This window comes from Felis catus, chromosome A1 (genome assembly GCF_018350175.1).
Source record: "Felis catus isolate Fca126 chromosome A1, F.catus_Fca126_mat1.0, whole genome shotgun sequence".
Taxonomy (NCBI): Eukaryota; Metazoa; Chordata; class Mammalia; order Carnivora; family Felidae; genus Felis; species Felis catus.
Window position 1 is genome coordinate 29,827,989 of NC_058368.1, and position 13,842 is coordinate 29,841,830.

General features: G+C 42.2%; 1 long non-coding RNA gene across 1 annotated transcript in view; it reads left to right on the forward strand.

Annotated features, from left to right (window-relative positions):
- LOC109498231 overlaps positions 1–13,842 on the forward strand; it is a 70,011-nt gene that overhangs the window by 38,499 nt on the left and 17,670 nt on the right. The window contains exon 6 of the long non-coding RNA XR_006595224.1: positions 4,966–5,094. This is a non-coding gene — a long non-coding RNA (uncharacterized LOC109498231). The remainder of the gene's footprint in view (positions 1–4,965; positions 5,095–13,842) is intronic.

The following is a 13,842-nucleotide window of genomic DNA, read 5'->3' on the forward strand; positions in this document are numbered from 1 at the left end:
GTAAATTGAGAGTTGGAATCAGCCCTGGATACCGTCAGCCAAGCAAGCTGTCACCTGTATGTGTGACTTGAGGAAGTGCTGGCAGAGATTTCTAGTCTGAAATTCAAATCCCATAGTCTGTCACTTAGTCATCAGATAGTCTTAAGTCTTTTTAAGAATCATTAGTAAAATCCAAACATCCTAGAGAGGGGTTGCACCTTCAGTGTTTAATAGGTATCCCTGTGTTTACCAGATGTGGGGGTCCATATTCTGTGGCTTCTTAACTCTCGCTTCTACACACTTCCCACTTTTTAGTCCCCATTTTTTTTAAGTTTATTTATTTATTTTGAGAAAGATAGAATGTACATACATACACGTGCACACAATGGGGAGGCACAGAGATAGCAGGAGAGAGAGAATCCAAAGCAAGCTCCATGCTGTCAGCACAGAGCCCAAGGTGGGGCTCCATCTCATGAACCATGAGATCATGACCTGAGCCGAAATCAAGAGTCTGATGCTTAACTGACTGAGCTACCCAGGTACCTCTAGTCCTCATTTCCTATCTCAAACCTGACAATTCATGCTTTCTATGTCTCATGTCACAAATTTAATAATCTTACAACAGTGTAATCCATTTACCTCTCTCCTGACCTTTGCTCTATTTTTTCATCTCTTTTACTTCTTCATAAATTATAAATCCCACCTGACAGCATTGCTATGCTTTCAATAGTTTTCAGGAAATTATGAGAAGAAAATAAAGGAGTGTTTCATGCTTACCCACTTATTTACCAATTCTGGTTCTCTTCATTCCTTCTTGCAGATCCAACTTCCTGTCTGGTATCCTTTCCCAAGCATAGGGAAGATCTTCTGGAATTTCTTTTAGTGTAAGTCCCCTGGGTAAAAATTTTCTCAGCATTCTTTTGTCTGAACATTCCTTTCTGCACTTGGCTTTTTTGAAGGACAGTTTTGCTGGGTACAAAATTTGGGGTTGATAGTTTTTTGCTTTTCAGTATTTTAAAGATGGGATTCCATTGTCTTCTGGCCTCTATTCCTCTTTTTCTTTCTCTCCTCTTCCTTCTTCCCTTCCTCTAATGGTAACACAGCCATTATTTGTATTGTTGTTACCCTGTTTATGATGTCTTTTATTCTCTGGCTGTTTTCAAATTTTTCTCTTTACCATTGGTTTTCAACAGTTTGACCATGAATTACCTTGGTTGAGTAGTCCTTATATTTATCTTGCTTGTGGTTCACTCAAATTCTTGGATCTATAAGCTGAAAATTTTCATCAAATGTGGGAAATTTTCAGGTATTATTTCTGAGGAGTCCAGCTTCTGGTTAAAAACCTATGTGGGATTTTTCAGTCTTGGCCATAGGCAATTACAAAGGCTTTCCGTGACATACCTCATGGTGGGAAGCTACCCTCTCCACACCAGAGTTGGTGCACAGCCAGTACACTGAGGTGTCTGGAGGGAATTGCAGTCAAGGACATGGATCCACTGGTGGGTCACCCTCTTTGCGTGTTTGCATTCTGAGACTCAGCACTTTTATTCCTAGATCTCTGTATCTGAGCCCTTATCAGATGTCTTTTTTAGATGCTTCCACTGGGGTCTTCTTATAGGGGTAAAGAGGGAGAAAACCTGAAGACATTTTCCCCACTCTGACTCAGTGCCCAGTACTTTTCGACTTATAGTCCTCCTCTCCATTCTTCTGACCCCAAGGTCCCTAAAACTGCTGGAGTCTTTTGTTAGGGGTTCTCTCAACATCGAGACAATTCCCATGTCTGCTCTGATTCACCTGACCCCTGACTGCTGTGCCATTTAATGAAGCAAATAAAACAAAGAACCAGCATTTTCTCTAATTTTAGCTTCTTGCTTATACCATCATGGTAAGTGATTAAATGCTTAGCTCTTTCATTTTGAGCTTGATGCTTTAATCTGCTACTTGGACATCTGACAACTCAGGTCTCTTTCTCTCCGAGCTTCTGACATTTCCTCAAATTATTTTGCTCTCCCATTATCACCTTCTCCTTATGAGACTCCAGTTACACATGTTAGATTATTTAATATTGTCCTTAGGTCTTTGAGTCCCTGTTCATTTTTATTCTATCTCTTTTTATTCTCTTCTTCAGATTGCATGCTTTCTATTGATTTGTCTTCAAGTTCATTGAGTTTTTCTCTTACCACTTTCAATTTGCTCAAAGCCCATGCAGAAAACTTTTCCTTTAAATTATTGAACTTTTCAGTTCTGAATTTTCATTTTTTAATGGTTTTCATTTCCTCTGGTGAGATTCTGTATCTTCATTTCATTTTCTTTTAATAATTTGTGTGTAATTCCTTTAATTCTTTGAATATATTTATGATATCTTCTTTGCATCATAAATTACATATATGGAACACCTCTAGGTTGGTTTCTACTACCTGCTTTTTTTTTGGACTATGCATTACATTTTACTTTGTGTGTGTATGTGTGAGTGTGTCTAGTAATTTTTGGTTTTATACTGGATGTTGTGGTTGAATCAGTGAGGAAGTTGAGGGTGAATCAGTAACATTCCTTTGTTGATTTTTGTTTTCATAGGTGGTGGAATTACTGGTAGATCACCTTGAATTTGTATAAGCCTTGTTTTTTTTTTTTTTTTTTTTTTTTTAGGGAATATCTGTGAAAATTCCAACGTTTTTTCAAATCATGATAACTTTAACCTGTGGGACTACGTCTCCATCACTATTTCTTCTGGCAATCATATCAAGGCTTGGTTTTAGACTTTGGTAGTGTAGGTCTATTGTAAATTTTACTTCGGGGTATGATTTTTACTCCTGAGGAGTGGTATTTCTCATGTCTCAACAGGGTGCCTCGACTGTGCACAAGGTGTTATCAAGGTCTCTCCATTCTTGCTGACAACATCCCCCAACACTGCTTAACCTTACGTATTTCTGGTTTGCTCTCAACCCAAGAATAGACAAATTCTGGTACACTTTGTGTACCACACTTTGTGTGTCAAACTCTCTCTACCCATGTATAGTTCAGTCCTTGACTAAGCACTTACAGAGATCCCCACACGGGATCCTTCCCTCTGTATAGATCCTTCAACGTCTGTGCCCCACCTCACAGAATCCACTCCAGTTACCCCAAACTCTTGGTCTCTGCCTACTGAACTTACCAGGACTTCTGTGGTCTGCTTGGTCTCCAGTTTACTTATGTCATCCACTTGGGAAATCACTCCCTGGTGTAGAGCTGGGGGTTCAACTTGTGAATTTCACTTCTGTTTTGTGATTTTTGTATGTGATTTATGAAAAAATTTGTGTCATATGTTTTGTTTTTAAGTTGTTTTGGCAGGAGGACAAATCTAGTATTTGTTACGGGAAACAGAAATCCCCACTGTGGATTCTTGAACAAGGGATAAGGAGAGGGTGTTGATGGGCAATGATAAAGGTGTCTGGTAGAAAGGAGAACTTAAGAGTGGAGACACTGAGTAGGAGGCATTTCCATCTTCTAGGCTGAGAACTAAGATCAGGATGAGGTTTGAAGAAATACAAACAAAAGGGAAACACCATGCTGGAGAAATAATCAGTGTTAAGTTAGTGATAAATTGGATGTGAAAATGAAGAAAAAAGTTTAAAATGGTGCCAGAAATGCTTGAAAAAGGAGTTCTTATCTCTGAGTATAAATACTGAAATATTTATGGATGAAATGATATCATGTCTGGGATTGATTCAAAATAATCAAATGCAGGGATGAAGGTGGGGAAAGGGTAGGGGTGGAGGTGAGATGAGAGAGACCACAGATGATAATTGTTGAAGCTAGGTTATGAGTCCATGAGGGTAAATTACATGAATTATATTTTTCTACTTTTGTATATATTTGACATCTTCAAATTAAAAAAATCAAACAAGACAAAACAAAAATGAGCAGGTTATAAAGCTGGGAGGTGGAGTGTTGATGAAATTGGGGAGAGTGCCCATTTCCAAGGTGGAGGGAGAGGGGATAAGCCAGTGATAGTTCGTTAATGTCTAAAACGGACTTTTATGCAAAAGTGGTTTTAAAAATGGTTTGCTTAAGCTGACTCTTTCTGTTCCTTTGGAAGTGTCATCAAGTTCAAGGTATATTTGATTATCTGTTTGAAGATATGGGTCACACAGTACATGCCGAACAGAGGCTGTGGCATCTAGGCCATGTATTTATCCAACTCTAGATTCATTGCTGGCTGCTCACATTAGCTGATAAAGCCCTTTGTGGTCTGGGGCCCAGACTACAATGGACAGGTTTGGTCAGACTCTGGCACATATCTCCCAGAGTGGTTCCTGGAATAATTTCTAGAGGCATTTTGCTGTACTCTCTCTTTCTGCATCACCTCCCTGGCCAGCTGTACATGCCTGGAGGCTCCCCGAATCTTGCTTGCTCTCACCTGCTTCCTTCCAACTAACTGTGGACTCTGTAATTGAGCTCAAGAGAGGGGACTGTTCCCATAGCCTAAGGAGTTTCAGGAGAAGTAGAGAGACTTTTTTTACAAGTTAATAATAATAATAATAAATCACTCATTTTCTTCTTCTACTTTCCCCTTTCTTTTCTCATTATTCGACAAATCCTTTTAGGGGCCGTCATGTGCCTAGTTTGGTGTTAAAGAGGGGTTGGGCTCAAAGGTGATCAGGACGCAGGTCCTTCTTCAAGGAAGGATGAAAAACATACGCATAGTGTGATAGAGAAACTCACAAGTGCCATGTGAGATATCTGTATGGGCACTGGAGGGACACAAGGAACAAGTGGATGACCGCCATTACTATTTTCCCTCTCCTTGGGTTTGGGTTTTAATACTGTCCTTGTGACCTATGCATAACCTGGATTCTCTCTGAATCTCCATTTTTTTTTCATTTTAAAATAAGCCTAAGTATACCCACTTACACAGCTTTTGGGAGTGTCAAATTTAAAAAAGTCTAAAAGGATTTTTGCAAACCACAGGGGTTGATGAAGATGATTATCTTTCCTTCTTCCCAGGCACACCGGTGGGAACTGTGGGCCCAGCTTTTCCCAGCTGACCGACACTCAAATGATCGTTGCCACCCGCACACTCAGCCATATTAAGATAAGCTGGGGGCTGCAACCATTTCCAGGGAAGATCTGCAGGTAAGAGGAAACTTCATTTTGCCATGTAGGTAATAAATCTTCTGCCTATTGACTTTTAAAAGTGTAGAGGCAAATGTGCCATTTGTCTGGTTAATACCTACCACCACCTCAACATTTGTTGTGCTGTACAGTTTACAAAGTACTTCTAAAGTCACAAATCGCTGGTGTCTCATAATATCCCTTTGACTCGGTAGAATAGATTTCATTTTGACCCTCATTTGCAGATGCAGAAAATATGGCCCAGAGATGTTAACTGATTTGCCCAAGATCCATAGCTAGCAGTGGAGCCCACACTGAATTCTGATCTTCTCTTTCCTAATCTTTGAAATCACCAGCTCCTCCCTGTAAGAGTCTAGGGCCTGCAGGGGTCCCCTTTGATGTCTTTAGAAGAAGGTTTCAAACAAATTTTTAAAATGTTTAAGAAATTATTTGTATTTTGATGGGTCATGGGCGTCTGAACCCCCCCCCCCCCCCAGGCCCTAATGCAGTCACAATAAATCAAACAAACAAATAACCATCTCCATTGTTTTGTGGATTATTTCCCCATGAGGCAGATGTTTACTTTTCACAAATGAAAGCTCATTGTTGTCAGGAACATTTAAGAGGCTTAACCTGTCTCCTCTGGCATATGGCGCTGGCTTTTCATGATAAAACTGGCTGTGTGCAGCGGCAGACGAAATTGCAAGCCTCTCTCTGAAACTTCATCAGTTGCTATTGCGGGGCGTCACTGCTTTTGGATGCAGGGACTCGTCTGGGCCTCTTCCACCGTGAAAGGGGGAAAAAAAACCCAGAAAGCCTGTTTCCTTTGGTGGAAAATACTCATATTTTAATGGGTATGATGTCATGAATTATTAAACTAGCTTAACTTTAAAGCCGAGCCGAAAGAACACAGAGTGAAGAATGACCTTGAGCCTCTTGAAAAATGGGAATGTTGACTGTGCCTGCAGACTCAAAGATGGATTTCTACTTTAGTTTATATTTATGCAACTGTGAAACTTGGTCCCTTGTTCCCAGAGAAATCCTTTGTGCAGCCGTGTGGAGAAAGTTATTACATTTTAGTGCAGAAGAAGCTGTAAAGTTTCTTTCCTCATGTCTCATGAAAACTGGAGCAATAGCGATCTTTGTGCTGAGGGATGGCCCCGAGGAACGAGATGCAGGGTCTCAGAAGACAAAAGGAAGCAGATAGGTATTGTTCTTGGAAAAAAAAAAAAAAAAAGCCTAACATTAGGTTCTTCTAAGGGGTTTGTGCATAACCCAGGTCCTGCTACAGTGCTCTCTTATTTCTGATTCAAGGTGAATCAAAGGAACATAGGGTCCAGAAGGACCAGGATGATCTGCCAGGGTAGCCTGACCACATGATAGGCCCTGCGGCACCTCCCTCTATAACTAGTGTGGAGAGCTCCTGAGAGAGTGTGTGATGTTGGGGAAGATCTTTCAAAGCTTTGGGTTCAGCTATTCCAGGCTCATTCTCGGGCTGCAGGTTGCTGGGCCGAACCACAGACACCAAGAACAGGGTGAGTGTTCTCGATTCCTCCAGTGGGTGCTGTGAAGCTACATCTCCACCCATGGACACTGGTGACTCAAATTCTCTCTTTGTTTCACGTGACCAAGTTCAATGAGCAGTCTCTACAGACAGGGGATGAGAATGGGTGGGGGTGGGGGGGCGGCAGTGGAGGAACCAGTGATCACTGAGGGTCTAAAGTGCTTAGCTCAGTCTTATGATTCATCATGTGAGTGCACAGCATTATCTCCATTTTACAGGCCAAGAAACTGAGGCTCACTGTGTAAGATTCTTGACATCACATGGTTGCTGACAGATTTGAATCTAGATCTCTCTGACATCAGACGTTTATGTGAATTTACCATTCTTAACTATGGAGTTTGGTTTGACTCTGTTTTTACTATCTTCTCACTCATTTCTTTGAATTCTTGGCTGTTATCTGCTGATGTCTTCTGTTAGTTCCTCCAGATTTACTCTCCATCCTTCTGCACTCTGCCCTGCAATGTGGAGGATGGACCTATCTTGGCTGTTTCAATGGTGCCCTTGTTCTTTGGCTCACAGCTGGGTTTGGCCAAGGTGAGACGCAAACAAGGCACTGGACAGCAGGTGGGTGGGAAATGAGATTGGTGCGTTTATTTTCCCCATTTTTCTCTCTGTTGGGTTCTCTCCCGAAGACTACTGCTTTTCCAGGTGGCCCTCTGCATGCAGCTCCCCTCCCTCGGTTTGACTAGCTGCTCCCTCCCCTGCCACTTTGGGCTTAGGGGCTGGTAACAGCTGCTGCACAATGCCCTGTGCTTTCTTCAGCTCTGCTCACACTCTGTAAATTAGCACCTATAAGGGGGTTAGGGCAATTGGATCGCTCAACATGAGCGTGCCATTTGCTACCTTCTGGCACCTTTACTGATACAGTTATGCATCCCTTTAGTGATGTCAGAGTTAATGTTTTGGGGTTACATCCATTAATGTCTCTTTTTACCAGGACTGGAGATGATTAGGAGCTCCTCTTTTTTTTTTTTTTCCCGAGGATTTCCTATTTATAACTTTCAGAGGGCTATTTTCTTCATCCCTTACCTTCCTTCTGCCTTACTACTTGCTCTCTGGATTTCATCTTCTCCCTTCAAATTGAGTCTGCAAGACCAGGGAAAGCCAGTTTCCATTATTTTCCAAGATTGAGTTTCTTTGGTCTCCAAAGTCTCTACTCTATTCTTTTATTAGCATTTCTTTGCAAAACAGTCTGTTGGATTGTCTTGAGAAAACAATGTGCATTTACTAACCTTCTAGAGAAAATTATTATTTCTCCAAAAAGGAAGGGAAATAATGAAAGTATGTTCAGTAAGTAACAGTAAGGAGAATAAAGGAGGAAAAAGGCAGGAGATTCAGAATCAAGGTCAATTTCCTCTGTTGTTGGATTGCAGCAAGCATTTAATGGTAATAAAATCTTTTTCCTGTATAATACATTTTATATTAAAACTGCAGCCATTTAAATGAGGGATTTTATGTCTGCACAGTCTTTATTGAGCATGAAGGCTTACGAAAATGCTTTTGTTTTTTTTTTTTTCCTTAAAATTTTCTTGAGGTTTGAAAAGCCACTATCTGCCTCCTGGGCTCATAGGAGTGAAGAGGCAGAGGTGGGGAGTGGCCACAGTGGCTCACACAGTTCTTTGCTTGTGCTGTTTAACCTCAGACCCCTGTTATTCTGGGCCTCTGTGTCTCCTGAACAAATAGTAAATCTTTTCCGATAACGTGGCAGCTTTATGATGTGGATTCATGCCTATTTTCAGAGAAGCATGAGAGAGACTTTAATGCATTTTTCCCTCCTTTTACTGGTGATCTAGCCAGAGCCTGTGCCCGTTCAGCCCATCTCTGGTGCTGCAGTGGTCAGTATTCAAATGATCAGTCTTCTGGTTCCAGGACAAGAAGGGTTGACTCTGGTGTTATTTCATAGGTTGGCTTGAAATGGATTAAATCTTCTGTTGAAGGTTTATTGACTCATGTTTTCCCCAGGTCTTTGTCCTTTAATATCGGAAAATTTGTAATCTACTCCTGATCCTATGACAGCAAGATAAGACACCAAGACCTTGATAGGTCCCCCTTCTGTCAAGAATCACACAGGGTCAAAGTTTGCTAGACTCGTGTTATGGCTGTTCATTTCGGGCAGATTGGAAGCGGTTTCCCAGGTTCAAGGGCATGTTGACGTTAGCTATGCCAGAAGGAAAGTCAACTCACAGAGTAACTCCATTGTTTTCTTAGTCATTGCTGATATTCATGGGATGAGCTGTTGGATTGGACTATTCTTGGTCGTAAGTGTGGTGTAGAGGCCACAAAAACACTAAGCATATAGCTTATGAGTATTTGAACTATGCATTTGTGTAGGAAATTCTCTGCCAAGGGAAGTAGACTATTGTTGGTACGGATCTGACCTATAGCACGAGATGCCTCATAATCTATAAATATCTGCTCTTTGAGTTAGAATGAATTACTTGAAGACGGCAGGCTCCGCTCTTATATCTTAGATTGCCAGAACTGCATTTCCCATTGGATGGTTAATAGCACCTTTTAAAATCTGAATTTCCCCAGTACCTTGACCTGACCTGACTTCTTAGCCACAGCTTTAACTGTGCTTCAAAAATAGCCTTGAAGCCAGCATAGCTGAGGGACCATTTACTTAAACAACTATTTCGTGTTGCCTATAATGTCATGTAGATCTAAGTCTTTTCTGTATCTTTCCACTACAATGGCAGCATATGGTCTATTGTTACAATCAGATATTCTTGTGGGAAGTAAGAGGCCACGGGTGAATGGAGAGAATATTATTGTTGGGTCTAAAGCTGTTGTTTTGAGCCTTGAACTGAAGTGTCCTGCAGTTTTATTTTTAGAAAACTCTAACCTTTCAGGAAGGTTCGGCCAATATGCTCTGATTTTTATTTTTGATAGTGTTGACTAATGTTTACTCTGGGCTCCTGAAAATTGGTTAGGAGGGCTTTGCGTGGAGGCGAAAATGTGGACAAATACTGTTAGTTTACTTAGTGCTAAAGGCATTGGCTGGTAGAGAAAGGAAATGACACAGTTCTGCAAGCCAAAAAATCATGATCTTTTTGCTTCTCAAGTACATATTCCTGAAAACCTTAGGAGAGGCCTATGAAACTTTAGAAAAAAGCAAAAGAAATAAGCAAAAGAGAAGTGAAGTTAGGTCAGAAACCCAAACTGCTAGGCCTAGAAGAGAATCACCTCATTAGAAGGAAACATTTTATTAAAGTAATGAATGTTTATTATATGGGACAGAATAAAGAATATGATCTCCCTGGGTAGACACACCAGCACACGCACCCTCGCTTGCACAAACACACGCACAAAGGAAAGAAGGAATGATAAAGCAGAAGCATGTCGGTGTGCTTTATAATTCTGGATTTGTTTTTCGAGTTTTGAATTAATTAGATACCATGTTGAATTCCAAATGCGATAATTAGGCAAATTAATGCTGCAGTGAAGTTATTAATGAGGCAAAATATGCTAATATGCTTTTGATAAAGAGCTCTTCTTCTGCCTACCAAGAAATTGGCAAACATCTTTCATTTGGGGCCAGACAGCTTATCTCAAGTGATTTACTAAAAAGGTTCTCGGCCGTATGCTGTGAACAAATGTTGTAAATAGGGGTTAATGTCTAAATTTTTGATACGTGTAAGCCTCGATGTGGCACAGCAAGTCCCATGACACTTTCAGCCTGGCTTCTGAGCAGAGAGCCCAGAAAGGCCCAGGGCTCGCTGGTGCCCTTCAAGGCCTCTACGAATACAGCAGACCCCACCACTTGCTGGTGTGGCCCCAATTAACACAGTGGCCGCTAACCTGCCAACCTGCTGGTTTCTTTTCGGCAGACTTGGTGTCTCCTTTGGTTTTCAGATGTTCAAAACTCCTGGCCAAGAATCATTAGGGAGCCCATTTAGTGGTTTGAAAGTGACACAGCAGAATTTCTCTTTCCGATCTGAACTCTGCTATTCAGAGCTCGTCGTACATCAGGAGCCCTCCTGGGACTGGGGCGAGACACCATCCACCCAGGGGGAGCTGGCCATTAAAAGCAAAATTTATGGAAATACGAAAAGAACTTTCCCACGAGCATATCATTATTTTAATCCTTTTAATCATACACTCCACCAGGGCACAGCTGTCTAATTTTGATTCATTCAGATATAATATTTGCTAAATGAGTTTCACTCTGCACCCCAGGTAGGACAGTTTTGACTGTTGTAAATCTGGGGACAGAGGGCTCTAAGGTGTGCTTAAGTGGGTCAGCCCAGTGGTCAGACCTTGGCTAGTGAGTGCTGTTGAGGTGTGTCCTATGGCAGGAAAGAGACCATTTATTAACTGTCAAGTGTTCACAGAAAGTGACTGGATCAGTTAGGAATGGATCAGACTGTAAGTTACAGAAAGCCTTACTGGCAGCTTTATCAGAAAATAAGTTTTGGGGTGCCTGGGTGGCTCAGTCGGTTGAGTCGGTCCGACTTTGGCTCAGGTTATGATCTCGTGGTCCTTGAGTTGGAGCCCCGCGTCGGGCTCTGGCCTGATGGCTCAGAGCCTGGAGCCTGTTTCAGATTCTGTGTCTCCCTCTCTCTCTGACCCTCCCCCGTTCATGCTCTGTCTCTCTCTGTCTCAAAAATAAATAAACGTTAAACAAAAAAAAAGAAAATGTTTATATTTCTCCCATGGAAAAGCAGACCAGGGTAGGTAGTCCACAGCTGAAACGCTTCTCAAGTATATCGTCAGGGTTCTTTCCACCTTGCCGTTGTATCATGTCTGTGGGCACAAGATGGCTGTTGCACCTCTAGGCATGACATCTGGGTTTCAGACAGGAAGAAGAGGGAAGGGTCAGCCAGTCTATTCCTTTTGAGAAGGTTTCCGGGAAGCCCTAGCCAACAACCTCTACTTATATCTCATTGGTCAGAGTTGTGTCATGTGGCCAGCCCTAACCGGAAGGCCAGCCAATCAGCTAGCCAACAGTCTTCCTTACAATTCTTTTCTTGGGCACCATGATCCCGGGGGTGAGGTTGTATCCTCATTTGACTGCTAAGCCAGGTTGCTTACCTGAAAATGTGGCTGCTTACCTGTGAAAATTTCACATCCAGATTTGGACAAATATGATGTGAAAGGGAAGTGCAGGTAATGAAGCCTGGGGAGAGCCCCAGGCTGAAGGCAGTGTGGTGCCAGAATAAACCTGCACACTTTAGGCTGAGCTACATGACTGCACAGATGACTTTCACCTCTCTGACCCTTAGAGAACATTCTGGGGTCCTTGTTAGGAAGTAATTGGGATAACGCATAAAAAGTATGTGGCGTATTCAGCTTGTTTATAAATGGTAGCTTTTCAGGTGGTGAATTTGTTCCATGTTTATTCATAATAAGCTGACATGTAATAGACATGTGATGGGGGAGAAATGGTTACACATAATCCTTTACCTTCTAAGGGACTGGGTTCTGGCAGGTGGAGGGGCCTTTTTGCTAAATGAATTGATAATCAGGAGGCTGTAAATTTAAATTGATAAAGTCTACATGTAAACGGTGGAGAGACTACGAAAGTGGGAAGGGAAAGAGTAGGAATGAAGGCTGGGAGACAGGAAGGCCGAATGTGGGATGGGGTGGCGGGGGTGGGAGAAAGGAGACCCAGCAGTTCTAAGGTGGGGAGGGAGGCCTGAGAAGGGATGTCTAGTGTGGATTTGGGACATGAAGTTGTGCATTGTGTGATGTAAAGCCTTCCTCTGATTCACCTGTAGAAACTTCCGGAAAATGTGCCTGACTAGTACTTTGGAGTGAGGGAGTCTTTTGGTGAATGTGAAGAAAAACTGAGCCTTGCCTTAAGGTTGGTGAAGTTACAGCTGACATAGAGTTTCTAGAATGTTTGTTTCACACGGTCCCACTACTAAGCATTAGGTTTAAAGGTGACAGACCACACAAAACATATGTGGAGGGGACTCATGTGAATTCAGCGTTAGGTTCTCCAAGAAGCAGAACATGGCAGTTTAGGTTGTGGGTGAAGTTTTCCTTTCATCTCACTCGTGAGAGTACGCCCTGAAGGAAGATGGGAAGACTGGGCTCCACGCTTTCCTTACGAGGAGGTCTTCGTTCCCTTGTGTGACTGAATTATAATGTAACATGCTTGTGCTTTTAGCAGTAGAAAATTAAAAAACTTATTTTTATTTTTTTTGGCATAACACACTTCTAAACAAAAGCCAAAACTATATTTGGTGCTTGATTGGAAAATACGAACCAGCAATCTGTTTCAAAGCTGGAAGAAAAGCTGGCTGCGTTAAATGTACTGAATAGTGGCACAGTATACTTTATGAGTAAATCAAGAGATTTTCGAGCATAGTTATGAATATGCTTGGTTTTCACCTCATGGGTCAACTTTAAAACTTACCCCGTGAGTAAAACGTGACTCCACGGGGAGCACAAATACCCAGCAGGTACAAATCATAGACCAGAAACTCACTTCTTTAAGAAATGTGGCTTACTTTGTTTCCCCCATCACGGCAGATTTTCCAATTTGAATCTCTAGAGGACCAAGAGGTAGAAACTAAGTCTCAATTAGTTCAGAGTCTCCTCTCCCTTTTCTGGGACTGGGTCTAAGTTTGAGCTGGTAGGTAAAAGGGTTTTGTGTCACGTTGCAGGAGTGGAAGGGGCATCTGGTTCTCGGTTGTCATCTGCCCACACACCTGCTAGGACCCTCCTTCGAACGTGGTAACCAGTCATTTGTCCAGCTGGGTCACTCTTGGGAATTCAGTCCCGGCCATATTCTTTCCTAGTCTGGTTCTCTCTACGTTTCTCTCCACCTCTCCTGATACTGAGTGTTAAGTGTTTCTCCCCGGTTACTCTGGGGCTGAAGGGAACTCACAAAGCTGACCAAGACCTTCTACCTTCACACCTACATGGCATGTTTTTTCTAACGCTCCTATCCTCTGCAGGCTGTGGGGACTCAGTGATCTTCCTAGATCTTTGGGCTCTCCTAGCAAGAAGCTGGGTGCTGGGCTCTTTTGGGATGCCTGGCATGATTTGGGCAGGGGCAGGGGACAGAGGCCTTCTCAGAGGTGCAGAAACTTCTCACCTTTTGACCCTTCTTTTCCCTTTCCCCTCCCTGGAGCACACCTTATCTGACTCTCCAGAATGGGAAAGACTGGCTCTAACTGATCATATTTTATTCCAAATCTTTTATTTATGCCCCAAGTCCTAGCCTTTTGAAACTTAAAACCTTTTTTTTCCTC